Source organism: Capsicum annuum, chromosome 10 (assembly GCF_002878395.1).
Source record: "Capsicum annuum cultivar UCD-10X-F1 chromosome 10, UCD10Xv1.1, whole genome shotgun sequence".
NCBI classification, from domain to species: Eukaryota; Viridiplantae; Streptophyta; class Magnoliopsida; order Solanales; family Solanaceae; genus Capsicum; species Capsicum annuum.
In genome coordinates this window covers 71,858,688-71,878,609 of record NC_061120.1, presented here as the reverse complement: position 1 = coordinate 71,878,609, position 19,922 = coordinate 71,858,688, and positions in this window count along the sequence as shown.

The window sequence follows — 19,922 nt, the reverse complement described above, 5'->3', positions numbered from 1 at the left end:
AAGTATGCGTCAGTGTATTTGAATATACTAGTATACAGAGTGAGGTAGGATGAATGCATGGGGTTCATATGCATGAACAATACTAACTGACTGAATAACACAATATGTAACTGTAAATGAGATCATGATAATACTGAATACTGAGTCTGAATATTGATAACATGAGTTTCGTATAACTGGTATACTATTAACTAAGTAACTATGTCTGACAGTCCTGATTCTAATAAAACTAGCTGAGTTCCATACTGAACTGAGTGACTGTATTTGACAGTCCTAAATTTATAGAACTATCTGAGTTCTTTTACTAAGACTAAGACTGAGACTGTGGGAAGTAGACATCTAACCGACATTCCCCTTTTTCTATATAGATTTAGGGTCCAATCTGTAACCCTAATTGGAAGGGTGTAAATACCGCGCCACTGGTAAGAACAAGCTGTAAGTGACCCTCATCTAGCAGTGTCCCCAAAGGAGAATGGTGGGACCCTTATCTATCAGGTTAAACCACCTCATCAACCCTCAACTGTCAGTGTTGATGTGTCAATCCTATGCTGGCTACATAGTTTTGGAATACAAGGATTGCTTCTAAGGATCGCACCCTCTATTATCAGTGTGTTCCCTTATCCTTGGGTTCTCTCGATGCTAAATCCTACTCTTAACTGAATAAACACTGAACTGATTATACTAGAGATAAATTGGAATGAATTCATTAAATTTCGTAGACTGACAGAATATTACTAAATTTTGTGAACTGACTGAGTTTATGAGATTACTGAGTTTTCCTGAGTCATGTAACTGACTGAATTCTATTGAGTTCTTAAACTAACTAAGAATACTACTGATCATAGTGTGACTGAGGTTATCATGAAACTGACACTGACTCTAGGAACATAGCTGAATTGTCAGTTACTAGTACCCCCAGGACTCGATAGCATGAAACTGACAAGATATGACACTTCTTGAACACATGATCGAAGTCAACTATTCATAGTACAAATGTTGGGGATTTTCAAGAAGTATTTGTATGTCATAAGCTTACACATGACTAGGAATACATATAAATGTCATAATTTCATAAGTCTAATCTCACGAGCGTTCCACCAAACCGTTACAACGCATAACAATAACATGGAGGTAATTGTGAACATACGGGTAAAGCATGGATTCATCAATTTGGTCACAATTGAGTCATAAAGCATAATTCTTTTTCTTTTAGGCATTTTAGCAAACACCTTCAATGCATAACTTGAGGTTTAGGCAAGAACATTAAAACAAAACATCATGGCAATATTTTTCACTTCAAATACAAGAATTCCAACTACATTCTAACATATATTCATTATATGTATTAAAGATTTCAATTTGGTAATCATACAACAACATAAATATTAATATGATTTAATTCATAACATGGCATTCAAAATTTATATTTTTGAAAGGGATTTCTTGAGCTTCATGGGTAAAAGGAGCCCATGAATCACCACTTTGCATACCTTAGTTGGAAGTTTCTTGAAGATTAACGGTGGAATATCCTAGATTAGAACCTTCAATTGAAAACCATAGACTTGTTCTTGAGAGAATTTGAGAGAAACAACTATGTTTTGGTGAAAACCTAGCTGAATCTCGTGTTATAGGCTTATAAAAGGGTGGGAAATAGACCCTTTTGCCCTTAAAGATGTGAACATTTAATGACTGAAAATTGGGCATCGACGTGATACCCGATGCATCGTGGCATGACCATGCTAAGCCTCAGTAGTTTTGACTCTGGTAACCTGAAACAATGTTAACCAATGCTATAGGTGACACAGTGCGGCACACCAAGATCGTGTTGGTCCACTATTTTGGGACACTAATCATTGGAAAAACGAGTTCCGAAAAATCTGAAACTTGTCCAGGAACACCTATTGACCTGTGTAATCATGAATCAACAAAAATATGGACCATTAAGGGACATTAAGTTCATGAAATGAGATTGCCAACTTTCGAAGGCCAAAAATAAACTAAGTCTGGGAACTTAGCTATAATTTTCTATGTCTGAGACTCCTTGACAAGCCTAAAAGGATAATTTAAGCTTAGAAATTTTGCGGGGTCTTACACATGTATGTCATAATCTTACACATGAATAAGAATACATATAAATATTTCATAATTTCATAAGTCTAATCTCACGAGCATTCCACCAAACTGTTACAATGCATAACAATAACATGGAGGTCATTGTGAACATAAGGGTAAAGCATGGATTCATCAATTTGGTCATAATTGAGTCATAAAGCATAATTATTATTCTCTTAGGCATTTTAGCAAACACCTTGAATGCATAACATGAGTCTTAGGCATGAACATTAAAACAATACATCATGGCAATATTTTTCACTTCAAATACAACAATTCCAACCACATGTTAGAATAATTTCATTATATGTATTAAAGATTTCAACTTGGTAATCATACAACAACATAAACATGGATATGATTTAATTCATCACATGGAATTCAAAATTTATATTTTTGAAAGGGGTTTCTTGTGCTTCATGGGTGAAAGGAGCCCATGAATCAACACTTTACATACCTTAGTTTAAAGTTTCTTGAAGATTAACGGTGGAATATCCTGGATTAGGACCTTCAACTGAAAACACTAGACTTTTTCTTGAGGAAATTTGAGAGAAACAACTATATTTTGGTGAAAACGAATCTCATGTTATAGGCTTATATAGGAGTGGGAAATAGACCCTTTTGCCTTTAAAGATGCAGACATTTAATGACTGAAAATTGGACATCGATGTGATACCGATGCATCGTGCCATGATCATGCAAAGCGTCAGTAGTTTTGACTCTGGTGACCTACAAGAATGTTAACCAACGTTATAGGCGATGCAGCACGGCACACCAAGATCGCATTGCTCCACTGTTTTGGGACAACAAACGTGGTATAAACGACTTTCAAAAAATCTGAAACTTGTCCAAGAATACCTATTGATCTCTCTAATCATGAATCAACAAAAATATGGACCATTAAGGGACATTAAGGTCATGAAATGAGATTACTAACTTTCGAAGGACAAAAATAAACTAAGTCTGGTAACTTAGCTATAATTTTCTAAGTCTGAGATCCCTTGACAAGACTAAAAGGATTAATTAAGCTTAGAAATTTTGTGGGGTCTTACAATATGTCCCCGTTGGAAATATTCATCGTCAAATAAGACTAACTAAGATGGGAGAAATGATAAGATGAAGTATATACTAATCATGAACAACTGAAGCATGAGTATGTGACTGACATTACTAATTTATTAGGATTCATACTGAGCATGCATATCTTATGCATAATTTTATGACAGTTGATGCATGGATGCATGACTGGGAGTACTGATTCACTTATTCATACATATCTTATACACCAATACATGATTGACATAAAGCATAAACACATGATTGAATATTCAATGGTAGTTGATACCAAGTTTATAATGGGAATCTGAGCATGAAACTGAACACCAAGTTGTTATTGAAATTTGAATATGAAAATGAATAAGCTTAAAGGAAAGCTATTACCTTGGGATGAGTCTGAGTTAACCGAGAAAAGGTAAGGGTACTTGGTCTACATGGTTGTTTCTGCTTTTCAAGTAGCTCCCTCAACGAATTGATTTTGCCAAATAACTTTGACTATAGGAACTTCTCATTCTACGAGTCTAGTAGTCAAGGATTTCGACTGGTATTTCTTCATAAGAGATGTTGTTCTGAATGTCTATACCCTCTATAGGGACTACAACTGCTGGGTCATGTATGCACTTCTTAATTAAGGAAACATGAAACACTAGATAGACTGAGGCTAGATCTGAAGGTAATTCAAGCTCATAAGCTACCTTGCCAAAGCGACTAAGCATTTTGAAGGGACCGACATATTAGGGACTAAGCTTTCCCTTCTTCCCAAACTTCTTCACTCCCTTCACGGGAGAGATTTTCAAATAAATATGATCACCAATCTCAAACTCAAGATCTTTCCTACTCACTTCTGCATATGATTTCTATCGCCTATGAGTTTTCTTAAGCCTTTCTCTGATTAACTGGACTTTCTCTAAGGTGTCGAATACCATGTCTAGCCTTACTACTATGGCCTCACTCACTTCCAACCAACCGATTGAAGATCTGCATCTCTTATCGTAGAGAGCTTTAAATGGAGCGATCTTATTACTGGAGTAATAGCTTTTGTTGCATGCAAACTCAATCAAAGGCAAGTGGTCATCCCAAATACCATTGAAATCAATTACACACACTCGCAACATATCTTCTAAAGTTTGGATGGTCATTTCTTCTTGACTATCTGTCTGGGGATGGAAGGCTGTACTGAGGTGAACTCAGGTACCAAGACCCTTTTGGAATACTTCCCAGAATGAGAGGTGAACTGGGTACCTCTATCTAAGACAATGAAAAATGGAACACCGCGTAATCTGACCAACTCCTTGATATAGAATTTAGCGTAATCCTCGGTTGAATAAGAGGTATAGACTAGAAGGAAATAAGCTGATTTGGTCATCCTGTCTGTAATTACCCAAACTAAATTATGCTGATGACGAGTACGAGGTAAACCTGTCACAAAGTCCATGTTCACTTTTTCCCACTTCCATGTGGGAATATTGAACTCCTGTATGGACTCACTAGGCTTCTGATGCTCAATCTTAACCTTCTGACATGTTGAGCACTTAGCCACAAACTCTGTAACATCTCTCTTCATCCCATTCCACCAATGGATCTCCTACAAATCATGGTACATCTTAATGGCCCCTGGATGAATAGAGTAGTGCACGCTATGTGCTTCTACAAAAATTCATTGTCAAAAGTTATCTATGCCTGGAACACACAGATGACCCTGACAACACAATACACCATATCCCCCTTGGGAGAAAACCTCAACCTTCTGATCTTTGACTAACTCTTTCAACTTAATAAGATTAGAATCTCTATCCTATTTTCTTTCACCTTGGAAACAAGACATAATTCTGAGTTGTTTTGAACCCATATACTACCTTCTGCAGAATCGACTAAATGGACACCTAGTCTGGCAAGCTGATGGACTTCCTTAGTTAAATTCTTATTACTGTCCTTAACATAAGCAACACTACCCATGCATAGTCTACTGAGAGCGTCGGCCACTACATTGGCTTCGCCTAGATGATAAAAGGCACACATGTCATAATCTTTCAAGAGCTTTAACCACCTTACCTGATGAAGATTTAGATCTTTTTGAGAGAATACATATTGAAGGATTTTATGATCTATGAACACATCTACATGTCCACATACAAGTAGTGCCTCCAAATTTTTAAAGCCAAAACTATAACTGCTAACTCAAGATCATGAGTCAGATAATTCTTCTCATGGAGTTTAAGTTGTCTGGAGATGTGGGCTATGACCTATCCTATTTTTCAAGATGACATAACCAAAACCTACTCTTGATGTATCACAATACACTATGAACCCTTTTGAATCGTCTGGAAAAGACAAAACTGGACCTAAGTTGAGTCGACTCTTCAACTCCTGAAAACTATTCTCGCAAGGATCTAACCACTGAAACTTGACTTTTTTCTGAGTCAATCTGGACATAGGGGATGCAATAGAAGAAAATCCCTCAACAAACCATCAGTAATAGCAAGCCAGACCTAAAAAAATCCTAATGTCTAATGGAGAGACAGGGCGAGGCCATTTTCTTACTGCTTTGGTCTTTTGAAGATCAACTCTTATGCCATCACTGAAAAAGATATAACTAAGGAATGCTACTAACCTTAGCCAAAATTTTCACTTACTGAATTTGGATAATAAATAATGATTTCTGAGAGTCTGTATTACTATTCTGAGATGGTTTGCATGATCACGTTCACTACGGGAGTAAACAAGGATGTCACCTATAAAGACTATGACAAATATGTCTAAATACTGCTTGAACACACAGTTCATCAAGTCCATGAAAGCTGCTGGGGCATTAGTAAGACCAAAAGACATGACTAAGAATTTGAAGTGATCATACCGAGTACGAAAGGCTATTTTCAAAATGTCACATTCTCTGACTCTGAGCTGATGATAGCCTGATCTGAGGTCTATCTTAGAGAAATAACTGGTACCCTGGAGTTGGTCAGACAAGTCATCAATTCTGGGAAGTGGATACTTGTTCTTGACTGTGACCTTATTGAGATGACGGTAGTCCATGAACATTATGAGAGAACCATCTTTCTTTTAGACAAATAGAAATGGTGAACCTCATGGGAACATACTGGGTTTGATAAACCCCTTATCTAGGAGATCTTTTAATTTCTCTTTCAATTTTCTGAGTTCTGTTGGTGCCATTCTGTATGGAGTAATAGATATAGGCTGAGTATCTGGAAGAAGATCAATCACAAAGTCTATTTTTTTCAGGAAGAATTCTTGGAGGATATTCATGAAAGACATCTGAATATTCATTCACTACTAAGACTGATTCAAGACTGAAAGTTTCGTAACTAGTATCCTTAACCCAAACAAATATCATTTTCCTTGCCCGAAGGTAGGAAACAAACTAACCTTCGAAGCCTGAAGTACTACCCCTCCACTTTAAGATGGGTTCATTTGAAAACTAAAACTGGACAATTCTATTTCTGCAGTCAACTGTGGTATAGAAGGAATGAAGCCAGTCCATGCCGAGAATGACATCAAAATGAGTTATCTCTAATTCGACTAAGTCTATTGAAGTGAATTTTTGAGATATCATATCAGACAGTTCCTGTATACCCGCCGGGCTATGATAGTTTTACCCACTAGGGTAGAGACTGAAAAGGGCTCTGCTATAATTTTAGGACTAACTCCAAAATGAACTGCTATATTAGGACTAACAAAAGACAAAGAAGCTCCTGGATCTAGCAAAGCTTAAACATGCAAGTGAAATATCTATAATATACCAGTAACTATATCAGGAGAATTTTTGTGATCCTGTCTAGATTGAAGAGAATAAATTCTATTTGGGCGTTGCCCACTAGTGGCGGTAGAAGTGGCACCCTACTGGTTTGGGCGACCGAACTGAGCTAAAGAACGGTTACGCTAACCCTAAAAGACTGAATGAGGATAATATCTGACTCTGTGGATTGGTGTGCCACATCTGAAATAGACATCGCTGCCAACTCTACAAATGTTCTGATGGTTCTTACCACAAGTCTGACAAAGAGAATGAGTACGCGCATTGCTAACACTGCCCTAAGGTTTAGGGCCTGGCGCCCTATCCTTGGCTCCGTCTCTAAATTTGGGCAGAACTGAGAATGATTCCCACCCTCTGACTTAGGTGGAGCAAAGTTGAAATTACCTATCCTTGCTCTTTTATTTTGTAATTCTATTTGTTGAGTATGGATCATAAGTTCAGCTATGTCCATCTCACTAATCAATATTACGGACTTGCACTCACTGACCACGCTATCATTCACTCTTGAAAAAAGTTACTCATCTTAGTGATAACACTCGAATTATACTCTTAAATGGGTGTTAGTGATCGTTGTCAATATAAAACCCAACTAGGTTGGGGTCGAATTCCATAGGGAATATGCTGTGAACTCAAGTTATTTATGATTTAATCCACTGATAGTTTAATATTTCCTAAAATTGGGGGTTTAGGTTTAACAAGTTGTTGTTTGTCACTTTACTTTTGGTGTTTGTAAATCAAAAGTTTATGAAATAACTAGAATTGTGTTCACTAGGGCTTCTGGTACATGACAGATACTAAAAGTGATTCAAGATTCTCATGGTGGGTAGGATAACAAGCTAACTTTATCGATGTTATGCTTAAATATCTCTCGACCTACTTAAGAATTTAATTCCCTAATCCTCTTAAACTTAGGGAATTTCTATTACTGCCCAGATTTTACCTCAGGTTAACAAACCTTGTTACATCGCTGATTATTAAATGATATATTTCGAGTCCCTGTTGATAATTCACTTCCTACTATATTTGATTTCTTTCTCAAGAAAATCAAAGAAGGTGTGTATACTGTTTGCAACCAATAGACGTTAATTAAAACTTCAAAATTATCAAGAAATCCTACCACTTTTTGAATCTTGAATACTTAGCACCTCATCAAGACCTAACCCTAGATCCCATAACTCAGGTTAATAGAGTTTAGCCACTCATGATATAATAAAGAAACACATAATTAAATTCATGATTTGAAAAATAAAGTTACAGAGATGAATAATAACTAGTGAATCGCAAATTAGATTAGAAAGGAAAAATCCCAAAATACTGATAATAATCTCTCAAAAATAGTTATGTTGTTAGAGTCAAGAAGTAAATAGAGAAAATATGAAAATGTGCTGTCCCCAAAACACAAGGTGTCGACCTTTTGTGGAATAATAATGATAATAATCTTCTAGAAAACCCTAAAACAAAGCTTTAAATAGTTTACCCTAAATAAGGAAACAAAATCAAGGTTAAAACATTTTCTTAGAATAAACGACGACTATTGGTGACGCCTTATCACGATCCTGACGACTTATCAAGAATGTTGTCAGGTCTTCTTCAAATCTGCACTATTCTTGTCTTAGGTTGACAGCAACTTCTGACGGCTTACAAGGACTATGATGACTTATCAGAAATATTGTCACACTTTTACTCTAATTCTCATGTCCTGCCTAAGTCTAGCGGCATTCTTGATGACTTATCACCATTATGATGGCCTATCACAAAATGTCATCGATTCTACCAGCTCAAACTCATTCCTCATTTAAGGCTGATGACATTCTTGATAAGTTATCAGACCCTTGATGGCTTATCACAAAATATCATCACAACTTCCACTTTAGGCCAATTCTCTGTCTACTTATGACGACCATCCTGATAGCTTATCACAGGGCTAGCGACTTATCACAAACATCGTCAGCCACACTTGTCTTCAGATTTCTTCAAATTTCAACATTTTTGCTTCCATTATTGTTGGTTCTCCATCATATCAGCTTAAATAGCAAAATCAAATATAAATTAATCAAAATTAACTAAAGTTGCTCAAGACCTTGCAATTATTCAAAGTTAAAAGCCTCAAATATGTTAGCATATGCTCACATATCAACACCCTCAACTTAAAATAATTGCTTGTCGTCAAGAAACAAAAACATAACTAAGAGAATACAAAGTACAATTTGGCAGCTAACTATTCATATTAGTTCAGAATAATTTCACCATCTCCAAGTTCAGTCAATTTAAAACTCATTGTTAATGTTTTGAAGAGCAACCATGCAACTCAAAAGCATCAAGATATGGAAAAAATTCAGCAATAACAATCATGCCATACCAAAATCACACTATCTAAACAATTCAGTGACTTAGCAACATACCCAATGTGCCCTCACAATAAAGAAATCCCTTTTTCACTCATATCAGAATTCACATACATGAACATAGGGATAATCACAAGTCTCACTCTCAGAATGAAGTTCCAAAAGCTGAATGTCTAATGCCACAGGCTTTCCCTTATAGTCAATACCCAAATCTTCAGGTAGGCCAGTAAGGATCACTTTAGGGAATTTCTTAGGCTTGTAATATAGGCTAGGGGCTGGTATGATATTCATGGATATTTTAAAGTGACTATGCCTCCTTGACACTACACTAAACTCTTAGGGTTTTACTTCTCAACCTTCTTTTCTACCTCTTTCTTTATTGATCACACATTCTCAAGATGGATGTGGTTTTTTCAATCATCATATTATCTTTGTATCATATTTAATACAACTTTCTCTTTTCTTATTCCTTTTTCACCACACCCAACTTTTTATTCTTTTTTTTATTCTACCTCACTTCAGGCTCATTTTGCATCATGCACCCCTATAATAGCCACCCTCAACTTAGGTTATTTGCCTAAGTCAAGATGTACAATATCCAAGGAGAACCAGGACCAAAAAAGGTTCATTATGAGGTAAATGGGAAGGTGAGAGGTTTCATAGAAAGAAATAGGTATATAGGCTTAAATCAGGGATCAGGGGATATTATTCACATTGGGAAGGTTATTTAGGCTGGAAGTGGGTTATGATAAAAATGGCCTATGATCCTTTCATAACCCCTATCCTATAACCTAGGCAGGACTAACAGGGTAAGTTCTAGATTTGGCACACAGCAGGAGGTGAGTAAGACCTCACACAAAGATGGCACACAAGTACATTGCATATCACTACTTATTCGATTCATGCAATTTGTTCATCAAAAATCATCAAGTCTCTAGACTAATGCCATAAAAAGATGCACCATAGTCACAGATGAATGCAATTCACATAGTTATAAACTCAGATCAATAGAGAGGTGCTCAAAAGTCACAAAATAAGCTAGCTTTCTCAAGTACCTATATTACTCCTAATTATCTACCAAAAATTGTTACAACAACATCCTACCCTACACCATCAACTTAGAATTAAAAATAAAGCTAAACTAAGGGTTAGAGTATACCTGGAATGGATCAATCCCTGGGTTCATGGGTTGCCTCCCATGCAGCCCTGATTTAACATCATGACATGACTTAGGTATCTCGATTACTTCAGGCTTCATCGAGACAAATAATGGTGATACTTTTTATTAATTCTTTTGGACTAATGTAAAGATTGACACATTGCCCATTTACCTTGAAGGTACTGTCGTCATCATTTTCAATTTTCACTACTCCTGAAGAGTAGACTTGGCTAACTTTAAAAGGGCCTAACCACTTATATTTCAGCTTACCTGGGAACAATTTGAGTCTGGAATTGAACAGAAGCACCATGTTACTCTTTTGGAAGTCTCATTTCTCTATCCTTCAATCATGGTATTTTTCATCTTTTCTTTATACAGATCTGCTCGTTAATATGGCCTAAGATGGAATTCATCCATCTTATTCAGTTGCCCAATGTTAGCTCTGTTGCCTTCTTCTAATTCAAATTCAGCCTTTTAAGTGCCTATAAGGCTTTATGCTCCAGTTCTATTGGTAGTTGGCAAGCTTTTCCATATACCAACCAAAATGGTGACATGCCAATAGGTGTATTGAATGCACTCCGATATACTCAGAGGGCATCATCGAGCTTTTGAGACCAATCTTTCCGGCTAGCGTTTACCGTTTTTGCTAGGATGGCTTTAATCTATTGATTTGACACCTCCACTTGCCTAATAGTTTGTGGGTGGCATGGAGTAGCCACTCGGTGCTGCTTTACCCCATATTTTTCTAAAGCTGCTCAAAATAGTTTGTTGCAAAAATGATATCCTCCATCGCTTATAATAGTATGTGGTACTCCAAAGCAAGTGAAGATGTTCTTCATGAGAAAAGCAACAACCTTCTTCCCTTCATTATCAGACAATGCTACAGCTTTGACCCATTTTGAGATGTAGACAATAGAAACTAAAATATACTTCATCCCATATGAGCTTACAAAAGGACCCATGAAATCAAAGCCCCAGACATCAAATGACTCTACTTCAAGTATTTTAGTCAAGGGAATCTCGTGTTTTTTGGAGATTGACCCCTTCCTATGACATTGGTTACATTTCAGCACAAACACATAGGAATCGTTAAACAATGTTGGCCAGTAGTAGCCACTATGCAACACCTTTCTAGCTATTTGGTCGCCTGCATGGTGATCCCCAACTAGGGAAGCATGATATGCTTCCAATATGAACAATACATCCACTTCCAGTATGCATCTCCTTATAATATTATTCGCACATCGCTGAAAAAGATATGATTCATCCCAGAAGTAATGAGTCACATCATGCAAGAATTTTCTCTTATGATGGAAAGAAAGGTTTTCTGGGTTGATTTCACTGACAACATAATTTGCATAATCCGCATACCAAGGCAATTTTTCCACTGCGGCAGCTAGGATCTTCTTATTAGGGAATGCATCATTTATCTTTGTTTTATCACTAATTTCCTGTTCACCTTCTATACTAGACAGATGATCTGCAACTTGGTTTTCACAACTTTTCCTATCTTTGACCTCAAAGTCTAATTCTTGCAGCAGCAATACCTATCTAATCAGCCTTGGTTTTTCATCCTTCTTAGCCATTAGATACCTCAAGGCAGAATGGTCAGTATGGACCACCACTTTGGTCCCAAGCAGATAAGTTTTGAACTTCTCAGAAGCATATGCTACAACTAAAAGTTCCTATTTAGTGATGGTGTAATTCTTTTGCACTCCATTTAGTGCTTTGCTGGCATAATATATTAGATGAAATAGTTTGTCCTTCTTTTGCCCCAATACAGCTCCAAGGGTAACACCACTGGCATCACATATGATCCCAAATGGTTTTGACCAGTTACGTGCAACAATAATAGGGGCCTCAGCCAGCTTTATTTTAAGTCATTCAAATTTCTTCAAGCACTCATCGTCGAATGAAAGCTTTACTTCTTTCTCTAAAAGTTTGTAAAGTTGATTTGGAACCTTGGAGAAGTCTTTTATAAGTATCCAATAAAAACCAACATATCCAAGAAAACTACGCACTCCCTTCACTGAAATGGGAGGTGGTAGTTTCTCAATAACTTTCACTTTTGCTCGATCAACTTCTATCCCTTTTTTAGAAATTTTATGGCCGAGAACGATGCCCTCCTTTACCATGAAATGACATTTTTCCCAGTTAAGCACCAAATTAGATTCAACACATCTCTGCAAGGCTAGATTCAGATTTGCCAAACACATCTCGAATTAGTCACCCACCATAGAGAAATCATCCATGAATACCTTTATGGTGTCCTCCACCATGTATGAAAAGATAGACATCATACATCGTTGAAAAGTGGTGGGCGCATCGCATAGCCCAAATGGCATCCTGTTAAATACAAAGTTTCCATATGGGCATGTGAATGTCATCTTCTCCTAATTTTCAGGAGCAATGCAGGTCTGGTTGTATCCAGAATAACCATCCAAGTAGAAATACCACCCCTTCCAGCTAATCGATCAAGTATTTGGTCCATAAAGGGCATCGAGAAGTGGTCTTTAAGAGTCCAAGAACTAAGCTTGCGGTAGTCCATGCAAACTCTCTACCCAATTAAACTCCTGAGTGGAATCAACTCATTCCTTTTATTAGCAACCATCTTTATGCCCCCTTTTTTGGGCACGCATTGAACTGGGCTCACCCACTTGCTGTCATTAATAGGGTAAACCACTCCTGTACCCAACCACTTATTAATTTGCTTCTTAACCAGCTCTTGCATTGGTGGGTGAAGACAGTGCTGATGCTCTATGGTTGGAATACAATCTTTCTTAAGATGAATTTTATGCGTGCAGATGCCCGAGGGAATACCAATAATATCTGCGTTGGTCCAACCTTTATCCCTCTAGTATTTTAGGAGCATAAGGATATGAACCCATTCCTATCAAAGCATAAACGGTCTCTTTATACACCCCGATGCCTTCACTATCATAATTCTTTATAATTGCAGCCAAAGGTTCGATAACAAGTTGCTCAGCCATGGATATTTCCTGTTCATTCTCATAATACACATCAACTACTAAGATTACACTTATTTATTCATGTTTCTTTATTGACTTACCCTCATCAAAATGGACCACTTCATCATTTATCCTGAATAAGAGCTCATTCGCTCTCAAATCAATCAACACACTTTCAGTTATAAAGAAAGGTTGACCCAAACTTATAGGCACCTCTAAGTCCACCTTGCAATCCAGAATAACAAAGTCTGCAGGGAATATAAAGTTGGACACCTTCACCAACAAGTTATACAGAATGCCAACAGGTCGCTTTACTAACCTATCTGCCATCACGAGTTGCATGTTGGTGGGTGTGGGATTCCCCAGACCCAACTTTCTATACACAGTTAGTGGTATCAAATTAATGATTTCTCCCAGATCACATAATGCCTTGGATAATTCCATAGTCCCAATTGTATAGGGAATAGTGAATGCGCTTGGGTCTGGCTTCTTCTGCACTAAGATCCTTGTAGAAATAGCCTACAATAGTGAAGATTTTTCTCCAATTCATAGCTCACAATTCTTTTCTTAGTCACAAGGTCCTTTATGAATTTTGCGTATCCTGGCATTTGCTAAAGTTCCTCAACCAAAGGCACATTTACTGTCAATTGCTTGAGCATTGCCATGAATTTGCTGTATTTTGCATTATCAACCTTCATTTTCAATTATTAAGGAAAGAGAGGTAGTGATATTGGAATAGTTTTCAACACTACTTCCTCTTCCTTCTCTCTTTCCTTCTCTAAAGCATTACCAAAACTATCTAGTTTCTTAGACTCCACTGGATTTCTTTTTTTAGATTCATCAACAACTACCTCACCATCTACAGATTTGCCCACAGAAGGGCCAGGTAATATCTTACCACTCCTAGTGGTAATCACCATACATGAGATATTATTTCATTGATTCTAAACTGTATCTCTTAGTAATATTCCTCTCTTTCTTTGTTAAATGCAGCAGAAAGATAGCTTATTTATTGCCCCAACTATTTGATGAAAGTGGAGTGTGAGTGCACCAACTGACTGATGGATGTCAGATCGGTCTTGTGAGTGCATCAACTGACTGTGAGTGCATTAAAAATTTCTCCATCATGTCCTCCATGGACATCTTTCCAGAGCTACTTGCATTAGCTTCCCAATTTCCAGGAGGAACATATAAACCACTCCTATCATTATTGCTTCTCCAGTTTCCTTGCTCTCTGTCTTTGTAACCAGGCTTATCATAAGCGTTCTGACCTTGATTCCCTTGGCTATTTCCTTGGAAACCCTCCTGATTATTAGCACAAATTGCCTCATCTTGAGGCTCCACATCCATTCAGTCTTGAGACGTTACAACTTTTACTTTCTCAGTCTTTCCTAACAATAAGTGCTTGGTGAGTATGTCCATCCGAGTATTTAGATAGGCCATGTCTTGATCTCATTCCTCATTACTCTTGCGTTGTTCAACATATATACCAATAGAAATAGTGGGTCTTGCTGCCACAGACTCCTTGGTATGCCAAGCCCAACTCTGTTTAGTCATCCTATTTAGCATATTTGAGGCATCTAAAAAAGATAGATAAAAAAATGAACCACCAACAGCATTATCTACAATCAGCTTTGTTACAGAGTTGAGGGCCCTATATGAAGTCTCCATCAAGTATAGGTCTATCTTATTGTGGTTCGGATACTGTGTTAGCTTTTTATTGAATCTCTCACAAGTCTTATGCAAAGCTTCAGTAGGGAGATGTCTAAAATAGTTGATTTCATCCCACAACTGTACCCTTCTGGAGGGTGGAAAAAACTATTCTAGGAACGCTTATTTCAATTGATTCCAGTAGGTGATAGAATAAGGTGTAAGCTAATTCAGCCATAATATTGCCTTCCCAGATAGAGACAACGTAAACAACCTTAACCGGATAACATTCTAGATCACTCCTGGGTTATCAAAAGATTTGCAAATGGTGAAAAAATTCACCAGATGTAGGTTCAGATCATCCCTAGGAAGTCCACCAAACAACCCCTTCATATTGAGGAGTTGGATCATAGTAATCATAACGTTAAACTTGGCTCCAGGTGCTAACGGTAGAGGAATAATTACACCCGTTGCACCTTCCCCTTCCATGACATCATCATCATAATTTAGATCATACTGTACCGACTGGTACTATTGTCTTCTTTGGAACAGATGGTTTTGGTTAACATTACATGGCATTTGTGTAGCTATCTGCTTTACACGCCTTGGGTTACTAGGGTTCAATAACTTCTCATCCCCCAAATCTTCTTCCTTAGGATTTGGATGTCGTGCATGTTTCTCAATATTTTACACATTCACCTGAGCTCTAGCTAAGGCTGCCAGTAAGTCAGCCTCTTGCTGTTCTGCCATTTTTCCTATTCGTTATGGTTTTGGATTTAGTGGTAATAATGTTTCTCTAAAACTTCTGGTGCTTGGCATTCACTATAAAATCCTGCAAATAAACAAAACAACAAATAAACGTAAATCTAGGAAACTTAACTAACAGTCAATTAGCGCATACAAATATCAGCTTACAACCATTTTCCCCAGCAATGATGTCATTTTTTATAACGCTTAAATTACACTCTTAAATGGATATAAGCAATAATTGTGAATATAAAACTCAACTAGGTTGGGGTTGAATTCCACAGGGAATATGGTGTGAACTCAAGTTTTTTGTGATTTAATCCACTGATAGTTTAACGTTTCCTGAAATGGGGTGTTTATGTTTAACAAGTTATTGTTTGTCACTTTAGTTTTGATGTTTATAAATCAAGAGTTTATGAAATAACAAGAATTATGTTCACTAGGGCTTCCGGTACATGACAGATGCTAAGATTGATTTAAGTTTCTCACGGTGGGTAGGATAACAAACTATCTTTATTGATGTTATGCTTACATATCTCTTGACCTACTTAAGCATTTAATTCCCTAATCCTCTCAAACTTAGGGAATTTCTATTTACTACCCAGATTTTACCTCAGGTTAACCAACCTTTTTACAGTGCTGATTATTAAATAAAGTATTTTTGAGTCCTTGTTGATAATTCACTTCTTACTATATTTGATTTATTTCTCATGCAAATCAAAGAAGGTGTGTCTACGATTTGTATCCAACATATGTTAGTTAAAACTTCAGAATTGTCAAGAAATCCTACCACTTTTTGAATCTTAAATACCTAGCACCTTATCAAGACCTAACCCTAGATCCCATAACTCAGGTTAATGGAGTTTAGCCACTCATGATATACTAAACGAAACACATAATTAAATTCATGATTTGAAACATAAACTTACAGAGATGAATAATAACTAGTGAATCGCAGATTAGATCGCAAAGGAAAAATCCCAAATACTGATAATAATCTCTAAAAAATAGTTGTGTTTTTAAAGTCAAGAAGTAAATAGAGAAAATATCAAAATATGTTGTTTCCAAAACTCAAGGTGTCGACCTTGTGCGGAATAATAATGATAATAATCATCTAGAAAACCCTAAAACAAAGCTTTAAATAGTTTACCCTAAATAAGGAAACAAAATCAAGGTTACAACTTTTTCTCAGAATAGACAACGACTATTGGTAATGCCTTATTAGGATCCTAATGAATTATCAAGAATGTCATTAGGTCTTCTTCAAATATACACTAGTCCTGCCTTAGCTTGACGATAAATTCTGACGGCTTATCAGGACTGTGATGACTTTTTCAGAAATGTCGTCACACTTTTGCTCCAATACTCATGTCCTGCCTAAGTATTACGGCATTCCTGATGACTTATAACCATTATGACGTCCTATCATAAAATTTTGTCGATTCTATCAGCTGGAACTCATTCCCTGTTTAAGGCTGATGACATTCTTGATAACTTATCAGATCCTTGATGGCTTCTCACAAAATGTCTTCACAACTTCCACTTTAGGCCAATTCTCTATCTACTGATGATGACCATTCTGATAGCTTATCACAAGGCTGGAGAATTATCACAAATATCGTCACCCACACTTGTCTTCAGATTTCTTCAAATTTTAACCTTTTTTCTTCCATTATTGTTGGTTCTATATCATATCAGCTTAAACTGCAAAATCAAACATAAAATAATCAAAAATAACTAAAGTTGCTTAAGACCATCAAATGTGTTACAATATGCTCACACATCCCTTAGCCCTGCTGCCTGCAACTACATGAGAGGCATATCTAGCTAATTGAGTAAACTTAAGACAATACTCTTTCTCTGTCATGTTGCCCTGCCTAAGGTTGATAAATTCTAACACCTTATCTTCTCTTAGCTCTATGGGAAAGAATCTATCCAGAAATATAGTGGCAAACTCTTCCCACTAAATAGGCCCTGCGTCTATAGTTCTCTTTGTCTTCCACTATTTGAACCATGTGTGAGCCACAAGCGGTAAACCCCATGATATCTATAAACTTCTGAATTGGAACAAGGAATTCTTGAGGTTCCTCATCTGACTTAGACCCGAAGAAGGATGGAGGATTCATTTGGGTGTAGTCCCGAATCCTGCGTGCGGCTGAATTGGTCACTGGGTTAGCCAGAACTACAATTGGTCATTCATTCTGAGCAGCAACGGAACTAGCAAGAGTAGTGAATGCAGTTCTTAACTCTGCATGAGAAACATGCTCGTCCAAGGGATCTGCTTGGACGGGCTGAGGGGCTGACTAATTTTTATTTTTTCTTTTAGGAGGCATGTTCTGTAAGTGAAAAGGGAGAAATAGATTAGTATAAGAGTTAAATTTGAGCTCATTCTCACTGGCGAAACAAAGGAAACTGTTCCTAAAACATCTTATAGACTCCTGTACATAAATGTGGCGTGCAACATACCCATGCATAAGACTCTACTATATGCGGCTTTTCAAATTTCCTAGGACATTGTTGAACCTTAGGCTCTGATACCAAGTTTGTAACACCCCAAATGTAATACCCAAAATGCTACACGGTGCTAGAAATGCAGAAGGATCACAAGCTAACCCATGACTGATATCTATAACTAAGCACTGCATTATATACTGTATAAATATAGAATAAAAGGACTGAATGGCCATAAGGTTTAAATATCTGATAAAATATAAGATATGGAAATACGGTATATAAATACCAAAATTGAAATAAACTGACTGAACATGCTAGTCTAAAAGCCTCTAAACTATCTGAAAACTGTGGAGTTGATGGGACATGTCCCCAACTAACACCTTCTACTAAAATTGAAGTAATGAAATAATTATGCTATCCTCGATTATGAGGACTTACTGCAAATCTACTGCTGATGGCTGAATCTGGAGCTAAGTACGATCGGTAATGTGACTGTCTGAACTTATGGTATAAAATACTATAGCCTAGAAGAAAAGTATACATCAGTATGTCTAAATATAATGGTATGCAGAGTGAGATAGGATGAATGGATGGGGTTTATATGCATGAACAATACTAACTGACTGAATAACATAAACGTTAGAATGTATACATGAATACGTAACTATAAATGAGATCATGATAATACTAACTGCTGAGTATGAATACTGATAACATGAGTTTCATATAACTAGTATACTATTCACTGAGTGACTATGTCTGACAGTCCTAATTCTAATGGAACTAGCTGAGTTCCATACTGAACTAAATGACTGTATCTGACAGTCCTGAATCTAAAGAACTATCTGAGTTCTGTTACTAAGACTAAGAATGAGACTGTGTGAAGTAGTCATCTAACCGATATGCCCCTTTTTTATATAGAGTTGGGGTCCAATCTGTAACCCTAATTGGAAGGGTGTAAATATCGCGCCACTGGTAAGGACAAGCTGTGAGTGACCCTCATCTGGCAGTATCCCTAAAGAAGAATGGTGGGACCCTCATCTATTAGGTTAAACCACCTCATCAACCTTTAACTATTAGTGCTGATGTGTCAATCCTATGCTGGCTACATAGTTCTGGAATGCAAGGATTGCTTCTAAGGATTAGACCCTCTACTTTTAGTGGGTGCCCTCATCCTTGGGTTTGCTCGGTTCTGAATGCTAGTCCCAACTGGATAGACACTAAACTAGTTATACTAAAATAAATTAGACTGAGTTCAATGAATTCTATGGACTGATAGAATATTACTAAATTCTATTAACTGACTGAGTTCATGAGATTACTGAGTTTTTCTGAGTCATGTAACTGACTGAATTCTATTGAGTTCTTAAACTAACTGAGTATACTACTGATCATGGCGTAATTGATGTTATCATGAAACTGACACTAGCTCTAGACACATAGCTAAATTGTTGGGTACAGGTACCCCCAGGACTTAATAGCATGAAACTGACAAGACATGACAATTCTTGAACTTATGACCATAGTCAACAATTTATTGTACAAATGTTGGGGATTTTCACGAAGTATTTGTATGTCATAAGCATAATTTTGTAAGTCTAATCTCATGAGCATTCCACCAAGCTATTATAACGCATAACAATAACATGGAGGTAATT